Source organism: Pinus tabuliformis, chromosome 5_2 (genome assembly GCF_031772625.1).
Source record: "Pinus tabuliformis cultivar Carrire ecotype Pingquan chromosome 5_2, CPIR1, whole genome shotgun sequence".
NCBI lineage: Eukaryota > Viridiplantae > Streptophyta > Pinopsida > Pinales > Pinaceae > Pinus > Pinus tabuliformis.
In genome coordinates this window covers 640,322,316-640,346,874 of record NC_142306.1, presented here as the reverse complement: position 1 = coordinate 640,346,874, position 24,559 = coordinate 640,322,316, and positions in this window count along the sequence as shown.

Here is a 24,559-nt window from a genome sequence, read left to right as displayed (position 1 = left end):
GTCCTGGTTCACCCAGGGTAGAAAGAGTCATTACCCAAAATCTTCCTTCTGGACTTATTGCTATTGAAGAACTTGTTACTCCAGAAGAAGGTATAACTATCCCTGAAAATCAACCATCTATAAAACTTAGGGAGCGTGAATCTATATTTTACAGTCCACCTAGGAGGGACGCTTGGTATCTTTCATTGACCAATTTTTTGGAAAACCCGGGACTAAGTTTTTCACCACCTCGCATTCCTTTTCATCCAACACTTAGGGGTTATTATCCTCCGTTAAATATGTCAAGATATTCTTCCATGTTTTCTCAATCTCCAGAAACCTTTTTATATGGCAGTCCTTCTGTTCCCTCTGGGTATCAGTCACTTACTGGTACTTTTGCAGGAGCATCTCCTCAACCTATTGAACAAGGGTTATTAACTGGTAATAACGGAACTAAGTTATTGAGTGTAGAAGATATTCTTATGATGTCAGGTACCATTCCAAATCCACAACCTCAAGGTGGCCAATTACCGCCTAGGGGGCAGCATCAAGGTCCTCAATTATCGCCTGGGGGGCAACCTCAAGGTACCCAATTACCGCCTAGGGGGAAACCTCAAGGACAGTACATACCTACGGGATAGTACCTTTCTCAAGTTCAACCCTAGAGTTAGTATGTACCTCAAGGTCAACCCTAGTATCAATATGTACCTCAAGGTCAACCCCAGTATCAGTACGTGCCTCAAGGTTATCAACCTCAAGGTCAGTACCCAACCCAAGGTTTCCAACCACCTTCTGGTCAATCATTTTTCCAAGGAACTGGAAATGTACCTTTGAATTATCAACCCTACCCTCAACCCGCTATGGTCCTCAATATGCTCAACCTAATATGGGTCCGTACCCCCGAAATGAACTTAGTGTGGGATCCATCTCAATCTCAACAGATCTTGCAACCGAATGTGAAATTGTCATCTCAATCTGGACAACCCTTGGTTTTTGGTTCAACCCAGCAACCTGTCCAGCCTACTATTCAAACTTCTACACCTTCCGTAGTTTCTCAGCCTGGGCCTAGTTCGCCTCGAACTCTGCCTCAAATGACTGCTACAATTGCTGCAACATCTATTCAATCTACCCGACCTACTTCTGGAGTATCTACAGCTCTGGTTTCTACTGTTCCTATATCAACTCCTCAAGCATCTTTACCTCAGTCTGGACCCACAATTCGGACTTCGGTTCAAATGCCTGTAGGACAACCTGGTCCAAGTATGGTTGTCACAAGTCAACCTCCATTTACTTATCAACCATACTAGGGACAGTACCAATTTGGTCCTGCTGTGCAGCAGCCAGTTTATCAGTATCAACCGTACCCTGGATATACTTATCAGCAACCTCAACAACCCTAGTACGGTCCAGTTAATCCTAGTTTTCTGGGAGGATATAATATCCCAAATGCAATTCAAATTCCTAGTTATCCTAGATATCCTCCTCCTGGGGCTAGTCTCATGACCCAGGGTTTCAGAGACCCTAATCGTCAGTTACCATTCATTGCAACTTTGGACTTGCATGATTTTTCGCGCCTTACGAACGATCCAATTAATTATCTTCCGTTTTGGCCACTAATGCCGAAGAAGTTGCCTAGTGATATTCCTAAGTTTGAAGGTAAATCAGGAGAGGGTCCATCGAACCATGTGATGACTTATCACCTCTGGTGTGCATCTAACTCCATTTCAGATGATTGAATCCGTTTAAGGCTTTTTCAATGCACTCTAATTGGTCTTACGGCCAAGTGGTACATTGAGTTACCGCGAGCCAATTTTTATAACTTTAGTCAGTTAGCTACTTCGTTTTTAACTCATTTTCAGTTTCCAGTCAGATATGACAATGGCACAGAATTATTAACTTCATTAAAACAGTCAACGTCCACTTACATTTCAGATCACATTCATGAATGGAGACATCGACGACGTTTAGTGAAAGTTTTTATTCTAGATCAGATCTTAGCTGAATGGTTTGTCAAATCTTTATTACCAAAAATCACTGAGGATGTAGCTACGGCAGGAGTCGTTACTGAAGAGCAAGTAATTGCTCAAGCTTAGTACCTTGACTTAGTTTATACACAGTCAGGTACGTTACACGAGAAAATCCTCGACCTTCCTAAACAAAATCAAATAATTGCAGCTCCTTCAGGGTCTCATGCTGCTGATGGTATGATTGGTACGGTTAATACCAAAAGTAAGAAGAAATTTTCCAAGAATTCTTATCCTATCATAACTTTACCAGATTCCCCGACAGGAGATTCTTCCGCGGAATTTTCCACCAATATTCATGTTGTAGAGTCATCTACAGCCAAATCAAAATCTGGCGGTAAAAAGAAAGGGAAGAAGAAAAATAAAATAGATAAAAATTCGAAAGAGAAAACAGAAAAAACGGAATCTACTGATGAGAAACGCAAACCTCATTATCCTTGTCTCATCTGTGACGAAGAACATTTTACAAGAGACTACCCTCATCGCGCTGAGATTACGAAAAATTGTCAAAGGTTCCCAAATGCCTACTTTTTTGAAGGATCCTTTTCCTAGTCAAGACAGTAAGATGATAGGTTCTTCCTCAAATGCCTTTGAAGAACCAATAATGATGATGTCCCATGTTAGGATTGCGACACGATTGCAAGATTATGGAAGTAAAAGTCCTGTTGGTGGTAAGGAAGTAGAATCTTCTAATTCGAACCCATCAACTTCAACTCTCGGTTCCGATCCACTACAGATCGAGAAATTTAACCCAGACTTAGTAATCAAACCGCCCACCAAGGGTATACTTCGAAACTCAACTTTCAATCCACATGCGAGAGCTGCTCAGAACTATAACATTGTTGAAGATTTAGCTATTTCACCTTCAGCAATGTCAGATTTGGAGGTGCTGCAATCATGTGTAAATTGCTATTGTCGGTTATAGGAGCTGTTGACATTCAGGACTTGAACCTTATAATTTTCGATCTAGAAAATAGTACACCTCGCTTACCTCATCAAATGGCTTTCCAGATTCCAGTGTTAGTAAAAAGCAGACCTTGCTATAGGACTGTGATTGATGAGGGAGCCTCAACATGTATTACGTCGATTCAATGTTGGAGATCGCTTGGTTCTCCTACACTTAATCAATCCTTGACTATTCTAAAGGCCTTTGATGGCCGTGGGTTCCACCCTTTTGGCATTCTACAGGATTTACCTATAGGGGTTGAAGGAAAAACTATTAATCTAGATGTGGAGGTGGTTGATGCCCCTCTAGATTACAACCTTCTCTTGGGTTGTAGTTGGTCTTATGCTATGATAGTTGTAGTTTCATCGGTCTTTCGGCTTATAAAGTTCCCTCATAATGGGAAGATCATAACTATAGACCAGCTAACTTACTTTTCATCTGACCCAGCCTCTTCTGAAAGTATCCAGCATGTCGGCAAAACAACTATCCCTTATAAGGATGTTGGAGTAGGACTATTTAAAGATTCTGGTTTACTAGGAACTTTTTCCTTTCCTCCTCCCAACGTATCGCCTTCTACTGCAACCATTCATATGATTTCATCATACACTATTGTTTATGATTATCCTTGGATCGTACCTTCCGAATCTGAGATAGATTCATTTGGTGATGCTATGCCTTTGAGTCCATATGAAATTACGTATCAGGTGGTATAGTCATTTTCCGACCCTTCTTCAACCAAAATTGACTTAATGAATGTGGTCCATGAAGAATCACTTTCAACATTAAACTCAGATTCAACAACTTTTTCCAAACTTTTTCACACTGATGAGCAAATTTGTGAAATCCTATGTGTTGATGATTTACCACGGGAAGATCTTCATCATAGATATTCGTTTTTACCTGAGATTGATCGCTTTGAAAATGATTTTTCATCTATTTTTACGACTGACTATGTCAAGGAACCTCCGAATCCAATGAAAAATTATGATTCTGAGTTAAATTTGGGAAATATTTCTCAAACTATTCCTATTGACATTTCGGTTAAGCCTGGAATTGTTGAAAACATTCATATAGGTGCCTCTTGTACGGAAGATGAAATTCAAACATATAAGGCCCTATTTCAAGAATTCCACGACGTGTTTGCCTGGTCATATGAGGAAATGCCAGGAATTGACCCAGCAATTGTTGTTCATGAAATCAAAACTTACCCGGATGCTAAATCCGTCCGGCAACGTTTGCATCAGATCCACCCGCTAAAAGCTGCTACAATTAAAGCAGAAGTTGAAAAATTACTTAAAGCATGTTTCATTTATCCAATTCCCTTAACGGATTGGGTATCAAATATTGTTCCTGTTAACAAAAAGCAAGGAAAAATAAGAATATGTATCGATTATAGGGATATTAATCGAGCCTGTCCAAAAGAAAATTACCCAACTCCCTATATTGATCAAATCATTGATGATTGTGCCAGCAGTGAAATATTCTCCTTCATGGATGGTTTTTCCGGATACAATCAAATAAATAGTCTACCTACTGATCAACCAAAAATGGCTTTCATTTGTCCATGGGGGACATTTTCTTATTGCAAATTACCTTTTGGGCTTAAGAACGCCGAGGCAACTTTTCAAAGAGCCATGTCTTACGCGTTTCATGACATCAAGCACATTGTGCAACCCTATCTCAATGATTTACCTGCTCATTCATTACATCGAGCTGATCATCTCATCCATCTACGAGCAATCTTTATGAGGTGTAGGCATTATCGAATTAGGTTGAATCCACATAAGTGTGTTTTCTATATAGAAACAGGTCGGTTACTAGGGTTTGTTCTTTCAAAAGCCGACATTCGCATCGATCCCTCAAAGGTTGAAGCTATTGTCAAATTGCCTCCTCCTTCGAGTCTTCACCAACTCGAAAGTTTGCAAGGGAAAGAAAACTTTTTACGTCGATTCATTCCTAACTATGCCGAGATCACAAAGGGTTTTACCAGGTTGTTGAAACAGAATACTCCATTCTTTTGGGATGAGATAGCTGACAAATCTTTTGATGCACTAAAACACGCATTGACCCATGCACCGTTATTGCATCCTCCCAACTACAACTAGGACTACTTCTTATATCTCGCCACCTCGCATTCCACCATTGGAATGGTGTTAGTTTAGGAAGATGAATTCGGTAGTGAACATGTGATATATTACCTTAGTTGAACCTTAAATCCAACTGAGCTAAAATATTCACATGTGGAGAAATTGGCATTGGCAGTTGTTCAAGCTGTCCAACGTTTTCGTCATTACGTTTTAATACGCAAAACTATAGTAATTTCCGATTGCAACCCTATGATCTATATTTTGACCAAACAATTGCTAGGGGGCAAGTACTGCACATGGATTGTGATCCTGTAGGAGTTTGACTTGGAATTTGAAAAGTCTAAGTCAAAGAAATCTTTAGTTTATGCGGAGTTGATGTGTGACTTCCCGTGTGCTGACACTGAAACTGTGGTGGAGGAGACCATTGTGAACGAATCCTTGTTTCTCATCAGCACTTTAGATCCATATGGGGATATCATAGTTTATCTCCAAACCCAATCCGTTCAGCCTGAAATTTCAAGATCAGAGCATCGGAAAATATGATTCCAGTCCCAACAATTCAAAATTATTGGAGATACACTTTATCATCGTGGGGCGGACTCTGTTTTCCGACGGTGTTTAACTCATGAGGAAGCCGAAAGGGTTCTAAATGACTGTCACTCTGGAGCATGTGGCGGTCATATGTCCAGGTTTGCCACAACACAAAAGATATTGCGCACTGGCTATTTCTGGCCGTCTTTGTTTAAAGATTGTATTAACGTGGTCCGAAAATGCCACAACTGCCAAATTTTTTATTGAATATCCGCGCTCCACCTACTCCTCTCCACCCTATAATTTCCATCAGTCCTTTTGTGAAATGGGGTATCGATTTTATTACATGTAACCCTCACTTGGCCGGGGGGCATGCATATATCATCCTTGCGGTAGATTATTTTACCAAGTGAGCCGAGGTGATGCCTACATTTGAGGCAGATGGAAAAACTGTTGCGATTTTCATGTTCAATCATATAATTGCTAGGTTCGGTGTTCCACAAGTTATTATCACTGATCATGGGAATCTTTTTCGAAACATTATGATGACTGAACTAACAGATCAACTTGGCCTGCGTCACAATAGTTCAACTCCATATTATCCATAGGCTAATGGTCTGGTTGAAGCCATAAACAAAGTTCTAGTCATCATGATCCGACGAATCATTGGGATTTGTAGGTCGAATTGGCATAACATGCTATTTTTAGCGCTTTGGGCATATCGAACCTCAGTAAAAACGTCAACCAGTTTCACTCCTTTCCAACTAGTTTACGGTTGAGAAGTTGTGTTACCCATTGAATGCGAAATCTCGTCATTGCAAATGGCCATAGAATTACTTCCAGCCACTTCCGAAGAGGAAAAACGTTTGTTGTACTTGGCTCAGCTAGATGAGAATCGACGTGATGCTGCATTAGCAATCGAAACTCATGCCAAACGTATTAAAGCTCAGTATGATTGAAATGTTACCCCTCGTAATTTTTCGGAAGGAGGCCTAGTCTTATTGTACGACCAAGCAAATGATAAATTAGGCATTGGAAAATTCGTACCCATGTGGCATGGTCCTTATGTTGTTAAGCGAAAGCTGGCAAAAGGGGCCTATGAATTGGTAGACTTTGACGGGGTCTCTTTAGGTAAGCCCAGAAATGGTCTTTACCTGAAGAGATATTATGCTTAAATCTGGGTGTGGAGATTTTAGTTAGGTTAGTTTTTCTTTCTAGTTGTTGTGTTTTAGATTAAAAAGTGTGCTTAGCTTAGAGAGTGTTTTCGTCATTATTACTGCTTATCTTGATTTTACTCTGGATATTGCAGATGTCGACGTCTCTCCAAACATACATTGGTTTTGTTGATGGTGCTTGTCGTAATACACAGAACATTTCTTCCGCAGCTTGGGTTATCTATTCGCCCTCTGATGAGTTGGTATCTATGCATGTGGTAAGCCTCAGTCAAACAACAAACAACATTGCAGAGTATAGTGCAGTGATTGAGTTATTATCTGAATCCATCTCATTTTGGATTCAAAGTTTGATTGTGAGGTTAGATTCTGAACTCGTTGTGTTACAGCTTAATAGAGTGTATGCCATTAGAAATCCTATGTTATTGAGATTATTTTTGAGATTTCGTCTCTTGGAACGTGAATTTGACTATATTGAATATCAACATATTCCAAGATATTTAAATAAATTAGCAGATGCAATTTCTTCTTGAATGTTAAGTAGATATTTGCAATAATCATATAAGTAAATTTAAAAACATTCCATAACATGTTTTACAACATAAGCCGGTAATAGTGATATAGCATAGCGTAGAAGTGTGTCAAATATACATCGTCTTCGATCATAGGTTGAAAAACACCTTATGATCGGAAAAAATGATAGTACAAAAAGCAAAAATGTCATATGAGTCTACAACAGGCAATCATCCTATCACTGGTGATGATCACGATAAGAAACCACTGTACGGGCCACCCTACAAAGGAACCCCCTGAAAGGTCCTAGGACCCCAATCACATAGCACTGTAGCCTAAGAGGAATGTCATCTATGTTGGTCTCTGGAATGTCTGTTGTCAAACGCTCTATATGGCTCTCCAATTCGGCCAAAGTCTCTGTAGATTTGTCCTGTGGGGCTAGTGCTGCTGCAGCTAGCTATTTCCTCTCATAGGGCCGGAGAGTGGCTAGTCGCCATGGACCTACATCTACATTTGAAACTTTTACTATCAATTTTGGGATGAAATAAAAACAAACAAAAAAATTAAATTAGAAAATGTTGAAAATGATTTTACCTGAGTCATCCCATTGCTCTCCTGGTGGAAGAGCCATGTCTGGGTCACCATGATAATCTATCCTAGCATAAGGAAAATCCTGAATAGCAAATACTTGGTTCTCCAACCAATGTAAATACTCAGGAGTAAATCGAACGACTTCTTTTCCCTCCTTAAGATGACGGGCCATAACTGCAACCCAACGCATTAGTTTGGGCTCTCGGGGAAGTCTAGCTCCAACGGTAAGATGTTGTGGGACCAACATTGGGACCCTCTCTAGACCAAAGCTCACAACTAAAACACCATATCCAAAGTTCTTCAATTGTTCATTCTTTGCTCTAGTCAGTTGGCCTTTTACATTAGCCAACATAGCCTCGAACCAGTTGAAGATGGTGCCTCGAAAGCAGTCTACTACCATCCGCATTTGGGATCCAGTGGCTACATGTAGTGTTGTGCTTCTGCAGAGCCTGGTAACAGTAAATGCAATCACTTTGAGTTCAGGACGGGAGATGGTTTTGATATCAATCCCTTTGTCTCTAGTTTGGTCGTTACAGAACTCTAGCCGGAGGCTATCGACAGACTGGCCACCTGGCCTAGTCCCAAATAGAGTCAAATGTTCACCTCTCTTAGGCAAACCAGTCAAAAAGTAAATTTCTTCCGGCTCCATTTCGAGCTGGTGGCCACCAATAAAGAAACACTGGTCCTGTATATTCCACCTGTCTACCAGCCACTGTAAAAAGTCCACCTAGGCCCTCATGCCAGGTATGGCCCAGAATTTGTATAAATCGCATGCCTTCAATGCATCAATCGAAGGTTGATGATTAATCGCGGTGAGATCCACATCCTCGTGCTCCCGTTCCCGCCAGTCAAGCATGATGTATACCCTACATTCAATAAAAAGGCGGATTAGAATATTTAAAATCAAAATTTTTGGGTGAAATTTGAAAATTTTAAGTTTGAAAACCTATTCTACAGAGACTGCACCCTCTATGTTAGAGACAGTGTGTAGCGGGCCCCTAACTTTTTTCCTTTTATGAAAAAGTCAGGGTCCGCAGGTTTCCTATGCTATGCCTGCGGACCCCCGCGCGCGGGTTTTTAACCTAAAATTTTCCTAAAAAACAAAATAAAAGCCTAAAAACAAATTTCAAATGGATGAAATGAAAGAGTATGATGATGTAGATTACCTAGAGGTGACGACGTTCGATTCCAATGGACGGATTTTCCGCAATCTTCACGGGAAGTTTCTGACAAAAAGCTCTCTCTTCTCACTCTGAAGTCAAATAGTAAAAATGAATTTACAAAAGCCCTTTTTATAAGCTTTTTTGAATAAATGAATTTTTAATTTGTTTATTTTTCACTTTAAAGAGGTAACTTTTGAAGCATTTTTATCTATTTTAAACAGGTATGAGTAATGTTTGAGTTTTTGTGCAGGATAACAGATTTTTCAGGCAAAATTGATCATTTTTGACAAAAAACAATAAAGTCACCTTTAAGCTCTTTTCTGACTCCTAAAATATGAAAAGATTGCCGAGTTTTTCTTTTTAAGCTCGTTAAAACGGAACTAAAAAGACGGTCCACTTACAGCCCTTTTCTGATCATAAAAACATGAAAAGATTGCCGGATTTTTGTCGTTTCAAATTCGATATTGGTTATAAAACGACGTGTCATTGATCGCTTTTATACTTTTTCAGATCAGAGACACTAATTATGAAAAGTGCTCCTTGGTCATAATGATCAAGCGGTTCTCTCAAGTATTATTTTATATTTTTCCGAGCTTGGGAGACACAAATTTACGAAAAAGTATAAACATGGAGTTTTCTTAAGTTTTTTCAGACTCCCTAAAATTGAAAAACGCCGAGTTTTTCCTATACTGGACTCGTTAAAATTTAACAGTAAAGGACATGTTCAATTACAAACAGGAATGAACCACTCCTTCTTAGGGTTCGAATTTAAAATAAGTTGGACTCATCCGAAGGATGAGCTTATAATCAAGCAAATGTTATCCTCCTCAAGCTTGTCAAAAATAAAGAGGTATTTGCCAAAAATGGTGGGGGAAAAGAGAGAAAAATGAGCCTGTTTGTCATACTTTGTGTCTCAGAAAAACATTTAACCACTCTTGAACATGACACTTTTATTCACCTGGGTTGGGAAATCCTTTGCCTAACAGTTGATCAAACCATATTGAAAGTCTTTAGCTGGTTTCTGGGTATTAACTTTGGGTCAATTGTCACCAAACCATCTGCTGTGTCATTATGTGTTCAAGAGGTCAGTGAAAATAAACCATTCATCTGCAAAATATCTGTCATCCATCTTGACCATCCCTGAGTCATTCCTTGCAACTATATTTCTTCAAACTCGATCTATGATTTCGTGTTGTGGACTTGCCTACGACGGATCGCTTTCTATCGACTTCATCTCATTATCTAGAAAGATGATATAGAAATCGTCAGTACCTTGGGATCTGCATGCCTCAATGGCAGCTTTCTCGCCTTCGACGATAGGTTGCATCATTGACCTTCGATCAAAGGATTATGTGACATGTTCGACATCAACACATCTATTCACATCTCATGGATTGTACTGAGTACTTTGAGAGCCATTGACATTACTGGTGGTTTCTCTCACACTTGTTAACAGTTTACATCATTGACTAGTAATCAAGTGGTTTCTACCATGTTTGACTTCGACACATTCATTCACATGGATAGAATCGTACTATTTCAGGAAGTAGAAATCAAGACCCTAGATCTAGTTTCCACCATCCAGACTGCAAGGAATTTTGTATTCATTATACAGTAGACTATTCATAAACAGATGGTTGCGTCCATACTATGTCTACATGTGTTTATACTTGTGATGTATTACAATATCATTCCTATATCAGAGCAGTTTAGTTAGTTTTTTAGTCAGTTTTTATCTGAGTATGGGAATGCCTACCGCAGCGATGATATGATCTCATATATATATTTTGTATTGAATGTTTTTACAGGTTCCAACTGGGCTCTCCACAAGCTGATCCTTGAAATGATAAAGTACTTCACTCTTCTTAGATGATAAATGAAATCCTCATCTACTACAAACTTCGCACTTTAGGGGGCAATCTGTTACACAAAATATTGTCACCATGACTATTTGCAGTCAGTGTGGGTCTATCATCACTCATATTGTCCTCCTTTGCAAGTCTCAAACCTCAGCTCTTCATGTCAAGCTTTAAAAATGAGAGAAAGATCTTGAAAATCAATAAAGCTTTGGTTCCGCACTTTCTCTTACTGTTACCTGCGGTCCCGCACCCCTTGTTCATGTTACCTACGGACCTGCCCGCTCTGTCTCTAAAGGAGTGGGTGCAGACCCCTGTGAAAGTAAAAAAGGCACAAGTTTATTCTTAAAAACTCACTTGCAGTTAATTATGGATGCTTCTAGAAAGAATCTTGACGTGGATGGTTCTCTCCTAGGTGGTTCATGCATCCCATAACTAAAGGAGCTAATCCCTTGATGAGAGGAGCTTATCCCTTTGAAGGAGGGCTTTATCCCTTTGAAGGTGGACCTAGTAACTTCCCTCCATTGCACTATAAATTAAGGCATTGGGTTGGTTGCTAGGGAGGTTAGAAGCTAAACATTTTTTAGGGTAAATGCTATTGGAATTGAGACTTCCTAGTTAAGCTTGAGAGGAGAGATTACATACCTTTTGGCTTGATTGGGAAGAAGAGTGAAACTTGTCAAAGTAGAGGAGATTCTTGCTGGACCCTGGGAGGAGCTTGTACAACATCAAGGCACCAAGGTTGTAAAGTTCTTCTTTGATTAAAGTTAATACAATCAGATTCATTTTTCTCAATAAATTGTCTTATATGGTTTATTTCATGAATTCCTTGATCAGCATGATAAATATTCTTTATTATATTGGCTTTTCAGGTGCTATTTAATGTGTGTGCGTTTTTATGTTTGCAGATTCTTTACAAGGGAGCTCATTTGGATCAACGAAATGTAGCTTCCACAAACTAGCACTGGACCCGAGGTAGGCCTAAAATATCTGTTTCCCTTTATTTATAAATTTCATATTTAGAGAAAGATAGAATTTGTTTGGTTCGCTTGTTGCTAGATATCATTAGATACTAGGGAGGTCGGTCTTGTCCGCAAGAAGGACTTATCTGCCGACAGGTGGAGGTGCAGGAGGAGGTGTAGGTGAAGGTGTATGTGATGGAGGTGGAGGTGGGGTGGATGGATGAGATATTCTTGAAATACCCTGAGTTATTAATTGGACAACACTTCACGGTGTAGTCAGCACCACCCCTTCATAGTCACTTGAAGGAGATTTAATCAATGGACTATACTCCAGGCCTAATCCATGATTTCTAAAGAGTCTACCACTTCATGTAGCTCTGAACATTAAGGTAATGGAATTACCCTCTTTTCACATAATAGAATTTTAATCCAAGTATTCAATTACCTTAAATAATTACCTCGTGGTCCTTTGAATAATCTTCGCTCTGCCTCACTATAGCTAATTGAGGTATCAACTACAAATTCAGTCACAAATCCCCCCAAAATTCGATCAAGTCAATTATCGATAGCCTGTGCGATCTTGTTTTTAGATCCCTCTAGTCGTCATACCAATTCTGGAGTCCACACTATAGGACTATCAAGTTTCCACCTTCCTTGAATGTCTATCAATTTACCTAACCACTCATATAGTTCAATTGGGAAAGTGAAAAAGAAGATTTTGTGTACCTTTGTATATAGATACCTATTCAACCAATCCTCCTTCGACGGGCGTGGGTTCCTATTTTCTTGAGCCGCAAACTCGTGAATCTTCTAATCTAACCACTTTTCAATATATTTCTTAGTTGGATTCCAATGATGTGACACCACACATCTCTTTAAGAAAATCCTGGTCCTGACAATGAAACCATTTGTTGGCTTAGGGTGTCCTAACCTAGGTTCAAAGTTAGTTGAGCCAACTAATAAAATCCTACACAGTTGGCCCTTTCGGCAATAACCTGCGCATTTCATGTTGCAGTCTCACCCAAAGCAGTATTAGGGGATGCAAGAACCAAGTTTCTACATCCATAGATGATGTGCTGAGTTTTTATAGCCCAGATCTGCATTCACACAAATCTACTCCTTTGATAGATATTAATTCTAGAACCATCCTTAAAGACCCTTGATTCCTCAAGAAACCCTTCAATAGTGTTACTCATATCTTTCATAGGATATCCCTGCTACTTTAACATGCATAAGCATGCTTTCTCGGGCTTCTGTGGCCTAGGTTTGTTGTGCATCATTTAATCATCTTATTAGGCATAAAAATATTCAATTAACCCAATTCGTGCAAATAAGATACATTAATTCAAGAAAATAGTATTCATAAGCAGATAAATAGATAAACAGATAAATCACAGATGCAAGTATTTCCAACCCAAAATCGGTCTTTATTAATCAGAATCTTTTAGTATAGACTTCAAACTACCCTACACACTCAGCTGCAAGGGTCCACACACTCAGCTGTGGACTCTTCTATGCCTCTACGCACTCATCTGCAAAGGCTTTCCTTCGCTACTGACAGGAATAGACCTTCCTATCTACCAACCCCTTACAATATCATTCATTCATCTCTCTATTCTTATCCATCCCCAGTTATTTCTAATACTTGCTATGAATCAGCTATTTATAGCTTTTCTAACACAATACCATGGCCCCCACTCATGGATTAGTCTTCAAAATCAACCAAAATGAGGGGTTAAGACCCCTTTGACTCTTATCTATCTACGTGCTCCGCGTCCACATTGCATGGAGACTTTACATATTTTACAAAATTCTTTACAAAAAATGACTAAGTTAATTCAATTCTACCCCTGGGGACCCCATCCCGACACTCCAAAAATGGTGAATCATCCCCCATGGTTGACATCATCATAATGAATCCTATTGGTTCTTATAAAGTTTATTTTGGTTGTACATTTTTGTTTTGAGGCCCATTTTTTATCTCAAAATTTCTCTAATGAACCTCTTGCCCTGGTGATGAGTTGCTGGCAGGGTCTGTAGGTAGAGGAGGAGAAGGGTTACTATGAGTGGAATCCATTTCATGAACAATTGAGAGGGCATCATGAAAATGGTTGAGATGAACACAATGGTGAGAATAATTTATGTATGTATCGCACAAAGTGCATGGATGATTTTTGCGTAAAGATTTATTTTTCTTAGTTGACTCAAGTAAGGTGACTTACACCTTAGGGATAGTATAGTCTGGTTGAATTCTAGCTTTTGGAATCATGCTCTTTATATGAGGGAGAGTAGGGAAAAGGATAGTGATCTGGATAGGAACATCACATAAATAACATGGAGGAGTAGGTTTAGGTGTGCCATGTGTTCTAGCTGCCACTTGGGTTGTTGTAGCTTTACCTCCTTTTTCTGGGCCTTTCCCCCCTCACCGGATGCTTTCACAATAGGAGTGCCTTGGTGCTGAGGTTGTGATTGAACTGAATCAGTGGTAGGGGTGGTGGAAACTAGTTGTACCATTGTCAAAGGCATGTAAGATTTGAGCTGATTAGGAGGGGTGTTTTCTCGACGATCAACGTACCAAATTGGGATCCCCAAAGTAATGTTAGGGAGACTCAGCATAGCCATCATAGGGGTGGAAAATATTCTTGTTGATAGGAATAAGAAATTTATTGACATGAATGGATGGTGACTAATAGGAACTCCTTCTAAGGCACCAACTGAGTTTTGAGTAGTAGTTTTCTAGGGAGCTTGTTGCTGGGAAGACGTATCAAACTATTGTTTGGTGACCTATGACACTTGAAGCATGAAAACACTAGAATATATAGGTGGAGTGGGAATAGTACATAAGTCCTAATATTCCCCTAATAATGTAGAATATTTATAGACTCCATGAGAGATATGAGTCAAAGAAAGCATGGAATTGTTACCCAACATCAAAGAAATGACATTATGAGATGTCTGAGATTGAGGATCGTGGTAAGTCAATTGATCAATGGTGACTATCTTCTTTTTGTGATAGAAGAACATTGTATGAAATATGGAATATGTGACAGAATTCATGGCATACACGAAACTACAACTAAGAGATATGTTATAGTCAAGAGGGGTGTCGATAACTTCAAAATCACCCATCACATGCTTATTGGCAACCTAGATGAGATAATTTGAGTAGGGAACAAAGGGTTTCGAGGGGTGACCATCGTATGCATGAAGAGTGATAGTGCTGGTGAGGGTTCAAGAGAACCAAGTCACTTCTAGACAGTAGTGGACATCACACAAGTGGATTTGCCTTCGTCAATGATACACCGCCAAAAAACGAAGTTCTTAATGGTGACTCGTATCTAGAAAGCGCAAGGATGATTTTTAGTGCTAACATAAAAAATGATCATGTTATCATGTGTAGGGTCCACATTACCTAAGGCATATAGTAGATCTTTTCTTTGATATGGGCATGTATGGGGTAACCAGTGCTAACATAGTAGTAGGAGATTGTGCTAATTCATCTACTATGTTGTAGGTGTGGGCATCATGAGAAGCAGCAACATTTTGACGTAACATACAATTGGCGATATTTTTTGGAACCTCTATCTTAGGTGAAGTGACATTTAAGGTACCATTAGGTGACAAAAGAGGTTATGTGAAAACATTATGTTGTGCATCGGTGGCTAAATTTTCAGGAGGTTTTTCATATTGGCATGATTGAGTCTGGAGGTTGACTTCTTCAGAATTCATCATAAGGATTTGGTATGACCCATTCCCTGGCTATTGAGAGGGGTTAGGTGGAGGGTTTTGGGTAGTTTTTGAGGCCACATATCCTTGGTGAGGGAAGGTGTTTGTAATCACTGTCATTTTTGTGGAAGGAGGAGCATATGGAGTCATACATTGCTTCCCTTTATAGGAAACTTCTTAATATTCCCATACTTTATGCATTTGAAGGAGAAGGGGACAAGCATGAGTATAATGTATATAGGTATCACAAAAAACACAAGTTTTATTAGTTCTAATGGCTTTTTCTACTTGGGTTGTCTACCTTATTGCTAGGTTTTGGTACTATACTAATCACCCTTAATGGCATTGGGTTGACAACCTTGATTACCTTGGTTGGCCTGAGATTGTTAGTTTTGGTTACCTTTCTCATATTTCATTATCTTAAGAGGAGGATGAACATTATTCTAAGAATATACTTGGCCTTTTGGAGGTAGTGATTGCTGCGACATAGGAGACTGAGGAATGGGATATTGGGGTGTTGGTGCCACTAGGGCTGGAGCACTAGATGATGAAAATGGATAATATGGATTCGCAACAACATTTTGATAACTTGAATGAGTAATAGTTTCCCCTGGCATAAACTGATGTGGTTTGGAAAATGCATAAAGTGTACTTGTGCCTTTGTAAGAGTTTACTTGTGAAGGGTTAAGAGGGGGGATAAGTGTAGGTGGAATTGGGCCACCCCTGAGGTTGTCCTTAACCCATAAATCGTAGGAGATATGGAGAAGGTTAAGGGTGAAATAAAGATTTGATGACATCATTAGCAACATGATATGCCCTTAGTGTAAAAAGAAGCACCAAGCCTAGGGAGGTTAGGGAGGATGGTATAGACATAACATGATTAGGCATAGATCAGATCAAACATCAAAGATATTTGGAGAGCTTCTTCCTCAGCTTGAGGGGAATGTGATGTGACATATTTACCAATGGGAGAAAGGAGTTTTCGCAAGAACTAGTCCATGTAGACATGGTATTCAAATTTTGGATCTTTTCATATGCTCCACCTTCTATGCCATTCCTGTACATGATCAAAAAGGTGGGGGGGAAGTTTGATGAATGAATTCAAGAGTTTGGTAATAGTGTCATAGAAGAGAGGTAATTGGAAGTAGAATAAAAATGCATTGGCTAGAGTCATCAACATTGAATGAGATGCATGGGGTTAGTTTATGTACCATTTTGTGAAAGTTTTTGTGAGGGTGCGTTGAAAAATTCATAGACAGATGGAGTCTTATATGATAGAATTAGAAGAGCACCACATATGAAATCAACAAACATGGTTCATGGGATCCCCTCCAGAGTTCCCTTCAAATTTGGGTATCTTAGAAGGAAGATTAGTTGGCATGGGTAGCTAATTCAGGTCATGGTGAAGAGGATCATTTATAAGTTGGTTCAAATCATGGAGACTCAAACTAACCATGTAAGGGAGAAATGGTTAGGAAGGAGTCATTCCTTGTGAGGTTCCAATGTTACCTTCACAAGGGGGACTCTGAGTATTACTAGTGTTACTGTTAGCATTTCCTTTGTTATTAGTGCCCATGTCAGGACTAGTATTACCAACGTCATTGGCACCTAACAATGTTGTGGCTTGGAGCTGAGAGGACTCATAATCAAAGGATGAACTAGAGGAATCATAAATACTAGAGTATGTATGCAGACTAGGGAAAGGAACCCTTGTTAGAAACCAGGGAAATACTAAGATGGGGGGGGGTGAATCAGTATTCTAGGAATTTTATACTTTCTTTCACTTGTGTAAAAATATTAGGACACCAAGAAATAATTCAACAATTAATTTAGATGACCATGACAAGAATCAACATAACTAACACTAATAGAACACAAATTCTTCAAAATTTTCTTTGATTTCTTCATAAAGGCAAGCTACTACATGTTGTTACAAATTTTTCTGGATAACATCAGACAAAATCTAACTCCTTGATTTATCAGCTAAAACTAAAAGGATATCCAAACCCTAAATGTTTACCAACAACTACTAGAAGGAGATACAATCCATGATCTACAAGATACAACTTGCTTGACCTCAATGATTCATCTTTCATGCAATTTTCATACTCAAACCATGAAGACAAATCCTTACATAAACAATCAAATATGTCTACCATGACCAACACCTTTGGAAATATTTCATTATTGAAAACACCAACAACATCAATCCATCTCAACTTGCACATTACCCACCAAAATTTCTCTCACAATTTCATAATAAACCACCCTCTAGAATTTTGCAATCGATTCTACTAATAAATAATTTTGACTGACATTTTTAGCTTCTTTTCTTTTTGGTTAACTTGAACTTTAATCCTTGCACGAATATGTATTTTTTGTCTTTGGCTTACTTCACCAAGTCTTCTGAATGAGCTATCCAAGATTTTAGTCACTGTTTTATTATTTCTTTGAGATTATCTATAAAAAAATTCTATTATGGAACTTTACAGGTTTTAGCTAGGACTTTATCTATAGTTCCAAGTTTGGTGAGTTCTGTATTTGGTTTAATTTTCAAATATGCCACCAATAACTTCCATGTGATCATAATTTCACCTTAAGCCTTTGGAGCTTATGCATTAGCCCTTTTTTTCCTTAATACCAAGGCTTATGACCTGGGCTATAATCCCTAAGTGACTAGCGATAAACTCCATGGTCACTTTGAACCTTAAGCCCAAAGGGCTTATCTTTCATTGCAACCTCCCTTCGTGCCCTCAATCATTTCATTCCATGGAACCATGTCTTGGCACTAAAGTTTTCCCCCCTGCTCCTTTATCTCAGTGCTCCTCTATTGCACCTTCACTTTCATTATAGGGTCTACCTTGTGGGATTACATATTGCATGGAGCTACCTTTATGCTTCTCCCGTTGGTTGTTGTTGCTTATTTGTACATGACAATGTTTCCTGGCACTTATCATCAAAGAAATTTTGAGGTAAAAAATGAGCCTCAAAACAAAAATGTACAACAAAAATCAACCTTATAAGAACCAATATGATTCAATATGATGATTTCAACCATGGGGGATGATTCTCCATGTTATAACCCTATTTTCCACTCCATTATAGTGAGAGAAACCTAATTTCAACTTACCTCAGTTGCTGGCTAGAATGTTGAGATGTATCCCATGTTAAAAGGGTGGAATGGGATGCATTCTAGCCAGCGACTGAGGTAAGTTTAACTTGGGTTTATCTCACTATAATGGAGTGGAAAATAAGGTTATAATAGAACTCTTCCTTTTTAATTCATGATTACCCATGATTTATTTGGATTTGATCCATTAAGATCATCATAATTTGTGGGATTTGAATTATTTTCATGCAATAAGAGGAGTTTTTGATATGATGGAATGACATATAAGAGTATGAAGTGATGGGATATGGGATATGATTGAAGTCATAAAATAAATGCAGGTCATTAATTCAAAGGTTTATCAATAATATGCCAATATATCCATCAACTCAAAAATATATAATTTACTTTAATGAAATAGATTCACCATTTCTATAGTTACCTTATGATGCATACATCAATTTTATGTATTAATTTCTCTTTCTTCCTGGTCCATAATGTATCTTGGAAGAATTGGCTACGGAATGGTGAATCAGCCGTAGAATGTTGACAATTTTGAAATTTTATCTTCAATCTTATTGACTACTACTTTAAGTCTTGTTGATGCTATACGTTGATAATAACTAATGATATTGATGACTGCCTGATGGATTCTCTTGAAAAGGAAACAAATTATTCAAAGAAACTTATTTAAACTTGAAAATTTATTATGAAGAAAGGGAATAAAATAAATGGAAAAATCTAAGTTGGTAAGTATCCCTTGGTTTTCAACTAAGATTTTCTACATAGGAATGAAAACAATGTTGGTTTTCACACACACACACACACACACACACACACAGATATATATATATATATATATATATATATATATATCTATATATCTATATATCTATATATATATATATATATATATATATATATATATATATATATATATATATATATATATATATATATTCGTTTTTCTTTTTCTTTTCTTTCTTTCTTTCTTTGTAGAGAAAAATAAAATACACTTGTTTTGGTAGTAAGGGAGAAGAGTCCCCTTTTTCTACCAACTTTAGATCATAATTTTCTTGCAAATGTTTAAAAAACTCTTCTCTTATCAAAATATTATGATATAGATTTAATATTTTATCATTGACAAGGAAGGTGATCCCTTCTTCATCATTACTCTTAATTCTAACTTCTCCATTATCAAAAATGGATTTTGTTTAATAGGGACCAAACCAATGTGTTTAAAACTTCCCTTGAAAATATTTAAACTAGTTACAAAAGACAAGGGCCAAATCACTTGGCTTGAAATTTTTTACTTTGATGAATTTATCATCCCAACTTGTCCTATGTTGTTGGATTATGCTTATTCTTTCTATGGCATCTTGTCAGATCTCATCTAGTTCATTCAATTATGGCATCCTTTGTTTATACACTTCCAAGTGATCAATCCCCAACATTGTTGTTGTATTTAAGGTTTCCACTTGGAATTCAATAGGAATCAAAACTCACTTCCTATAGACAAGCTCATAAGGAGTGTGTCCAGTAGCATGTCTCCATGTGGTTCAGTATGCCCAAAGTTCTTTTGGAAGTTGTTTATGGTGTTGGACTTTCCAACATTCAAGGGATATCCCCGACGTGAAGTCCCAATTAGACCTCACACTATTTGGTGTGGGAGTCCCATTCAGAATAAAGGGTTAGTTGTCAAATTCTTAAAGATTTTCCTTGGCTCTAATTGTCAGCAAAAGAGAGGGGTGCAGAGGTATCTTCAAAAAGAAAGGAGTTGTGTATGGTGACTGTTCAATTGCAAATGTGTCAAGGTTCTTCTACTGTATATGGTGGAGAAATGTGAGCCTATAAGTGAGAGATAATAGTACCACCCAAGAAGAGACACACATGAACCAGAAGGCTCCATCTAACACCCAGTGTAATAGTTGACAACGGATGTGACAGTCGTTACAATAAAGAAATAAAGAAAGTTTTTTCTAATATCCCATAGAATATTCCACAAGGATGGGATAACATTAGCAACCATTACAACATATTCTCAATAATATATGTATTAAAATAATTGAAATAGTTCAACTATCTTACCACATGTCAAAGAAAACATGAAATACAAATATTTGTAGAATAGTCTTACAAACATTCATAGTCCATGCATGAAGAATGTGTTTTCCTTGGAGGCTTCTATTATTAAGTAAAATTTCCAAGACACATGTTTACAATGTACATCACTAGCCCCAATAGTTGGACATTTGAGCCACTCCTTTCTCCTCAAAGAACTATTTGATCTCTGTAATGTCTTACAAGAGAATCCAAGGTGAAAATTCCTTTGCTCATACAATGAGGGAGTATATATAAACAAGGGTGACTCTTTGACTACCCTCGTGAATGTTTGACTTCCTATGAATTTTCAACTTACATGAATATTTACATTCCATGTGTGTCCTTTGGACTTCCACTTTAAAATACATTTGAATACAATATACATGGTCCACAATAGTGATGTGGCATACGGCCACTTATGACATGACATGACATGACACTTTTGACATGGACTACTTGAGGATGTGGAAATGTCAAGTAATTGTTGTTGCTAAGTGTTGGATATCTTATTGAATATGATTTCCCTTCACCTCCGCATGTCTTGGTGATGTGGAATCTTCAATGATCTTTAGTCTTGGGTGCTGGTCACAAAATTTTGCCCCTTTCCTTTCTCTCGATTGATCAACTTGTGATTTCAACTACAAGAGAGTCTTTAGGCATGCTTCCCTCATTCTTCTCCTTCTCCATCATCTTTCCATGACATGATAATGTACATGTTCTTGCAATTCACTCATGACGAGATGACATCAATCTGAAAACCCCCTAGTCTAAGATGATGCATTATGATCCATCAACTCAGCCTGGGAAAAGTGACAGGAAGGGAAGAGGGGATTAATGAATACACATTGTGAAGTTCTAGCAGTCATGGGGGAGAGCTTGAGCCCTGAGACTATGCATTGCATAGCTCAAGGAGGCCTAAAGGACAAGACTATGTAGTTTCTAGATATTGTGGGGTGTAGCTGTGGGAATGGACACTGGGAAATACAACTTCATAGTTCTAGTAGCCAGGGGAAGATTTTGATGATTGAAGATGTGAATTGTGTAGTTTAATCGAGGATGGAGGACATAACTACGTAATTCTAGGAGTCAAGGTCAAGAGATAGGCATAGGAATTGCGTAGTGCAGTGGCCCTGGTAGACAGGGACTGCGCATTTGCGTAGTATCAGGAAAGAAGGTCACAACTTAGAGGGTTGAGACTATTTAGTGTGTAGTTCAATTGGGGCCCAAAGAAGCTAAGTTGCTTGGTTGAGAATTTTTTCTGAAAATGGCGAAGCGTGGGATGGGTGATGACCTGTGATGAACCTTGATTGTGATCACACACTTAGAATAATTTGATGACATGACAAAAAATTTCCCTCCATGTGACTGCCTCATGACAAGTGTGACACTTATGATAGGCTTTAGGATGACCATGAAGACACTTGTGTGACAGTGCTCAAGACTCTTTGTATGGGTGCGACTGATGTTTACATAGTTAGAACAAATCATATATGTTATCACTTAGGTTTTCCCTTGGCTCCTTAAGGGATACGGCCGAGGTAACCACAAACCAATCTTTGGACTGCAGGTCCTAGCCTACCTACAATCAAAGAGGGCTCTCTCTTTATGATTTAGCTTTGTTAATGATGATTTTAGGCTAGCTATAGGTTTCTTTGGGTTTTTGTTTAAGTTTTGGTGGGATGATCGATGCTTTCAAGTAGGGAGGCATGCATAGTGTGAGAGGTTCAAACCATTGGGCATGGAGTCATGGAAATGGGCTGTTGGTGCATTTTCTTGGTCACAAGAGGAATATAGAGCAAGATAGATACACATGAAACAATCTTTTAATTTAAAGGATGAAATGAAGGCTAAGGAATGAAAGGCAACTAAGAATCTCTCATTCAGCTTAACAGAGGGGAGGCAAGTGAACTATATCTAGGAGCAATCACGAATTCCTAAATAACAGCCACACATGAATGAAACAGAGAAAATATGAGCCATGAGGAATTCATATTTATGCCTGAATTAGAAGAAAACATATAGAAGTCACAGAAATTGAGCATAGAGTGCGGCCACGCAAATTCTAAACTAATCTTTCTTTCTGTAACTTAGATGGTGATATATGTATGATATATATGTGAATCGAAAAACAGAGGTAAGAAACACTTATTGGGCCATGTAGCAGCGAAATAATTCTATATTTCACTCTTCAGCCATTAATAACACAACATACAGTCCATCCTCCAAGCTTTTCAGTAGTCTTTGATTATAGAAATTCTCAAAACATACAGTGCGAGTCCAGCATGAGGACTATCAACCAACCAACCCTTTAAACAATGAATTAGGGTGGTTTATATAGGGAAAATATCTAAAATATCTATTACAACAGATCTTAAAAAGATCTGAGGGAAATGAGTTCTTTAATCTAATCTTGTCGCGGAATTAATGCAGGAAGATATCTAAGTGTTGCGCTGGGGCAGCCGCCTCAAAAATGAGTCGAAATCTATCCTTATGGCTCTGTGCTATTCATTTAGCCATAACTGTGCTTTGGGATTTGATCCCCTGCTCTTGAGTGGTTTTGATGTGCATTTAACTGTGATCTGAGAGCCTTTAAATGGCTTCACCGCTTCCTTTGACTTTGCTTGGGGGCCTTTAATGTTCACCTGCTTTGATCTGATACTCTTTACCGCTTGCTGATACTCTTCAATTTAATCGAGGCTTCATCTTTCCTCTGATACTCTTTAACACTTGAATCGGGCTACTTTCTCTCGATCTAATATGCTTGAAACTGTCAAATCGCCCCTTTTCTGCCCTTTCAAGGCAAGAATGGCTGCTGCAAATGATTTCCGTGGCCTCTGGAATGCTACCGGCACTGGCCGATTTGAATAGGAATCATAAATGAAGAGTTTCTGTCAAACTGCGAGTTTTCGGGCCTACTGGTAGCCGAGCGATATGAAGCTTTCCATTTTGGTCATTTTTTCTTAGCGATGCGCGATTAGCGCTAATCGCGCATCGAAAATTGCCTCAATTTTTCATTCCGGGCTCTCTTTGCTGCGATTTACACCCTTCGCGCCTTCCTTTAGTGATGACGTCAGTATGACGTCAGAAGTGGGTCCCAGTATGGCAGTGCTATGGCAGGGTGATGTGGCAGGGTGATGTGGGAGTACGGCGGGGATTAAATCGGAGATCGGCAATCGGTGGGGACAGGGGGCGATTGCTTTTATATGCGCGGGGTGATGGGAGCGATTGCCGATATCGGACAAAGCGATAAGGCATGCGGCTATGCAAAAATGGGAAATATTGTGGAAATGAGCGAATCGCGATGCGATATGCTTTTGGGTACGATAGCAATATCGCGTCGGTGGATGAGAGGGGGGATATATATACAGGTACAGAAACTTGCGACTGCCGATCGCGAAATCGCATCGGCTAAGTGATATCGGGGAGATAAAAAGGGGGACGGGCCGATGAATGAATGATGCAACCTCTGACAGTGATATCGCATCAAAGGAGAGAAAAACTCATCGGAGGAGGGTTAATGCGATCGGAAAAGGCCTTTTAAAGCTTTGGAAGGGTTCTTGATGCATCCGAAGGAGTCCGATAGCATTTGAAGGGGGTTTTTGTGTTTTGGAAGGGGTCCAAACACCTTAGGAAGATGGTTTTGAGCGAAATGAGGGTTCTTACTAAGTTTCAAGTAAACTTAGTAATTCCCAAGCATACTTATGCTTATATTTCAACCAAAGGAGGGAATATGTAAATAATGGGGATTTTTACCATATATTTTTAGTATGGGAAGGGGAAAAATAAGGAGGGATTTT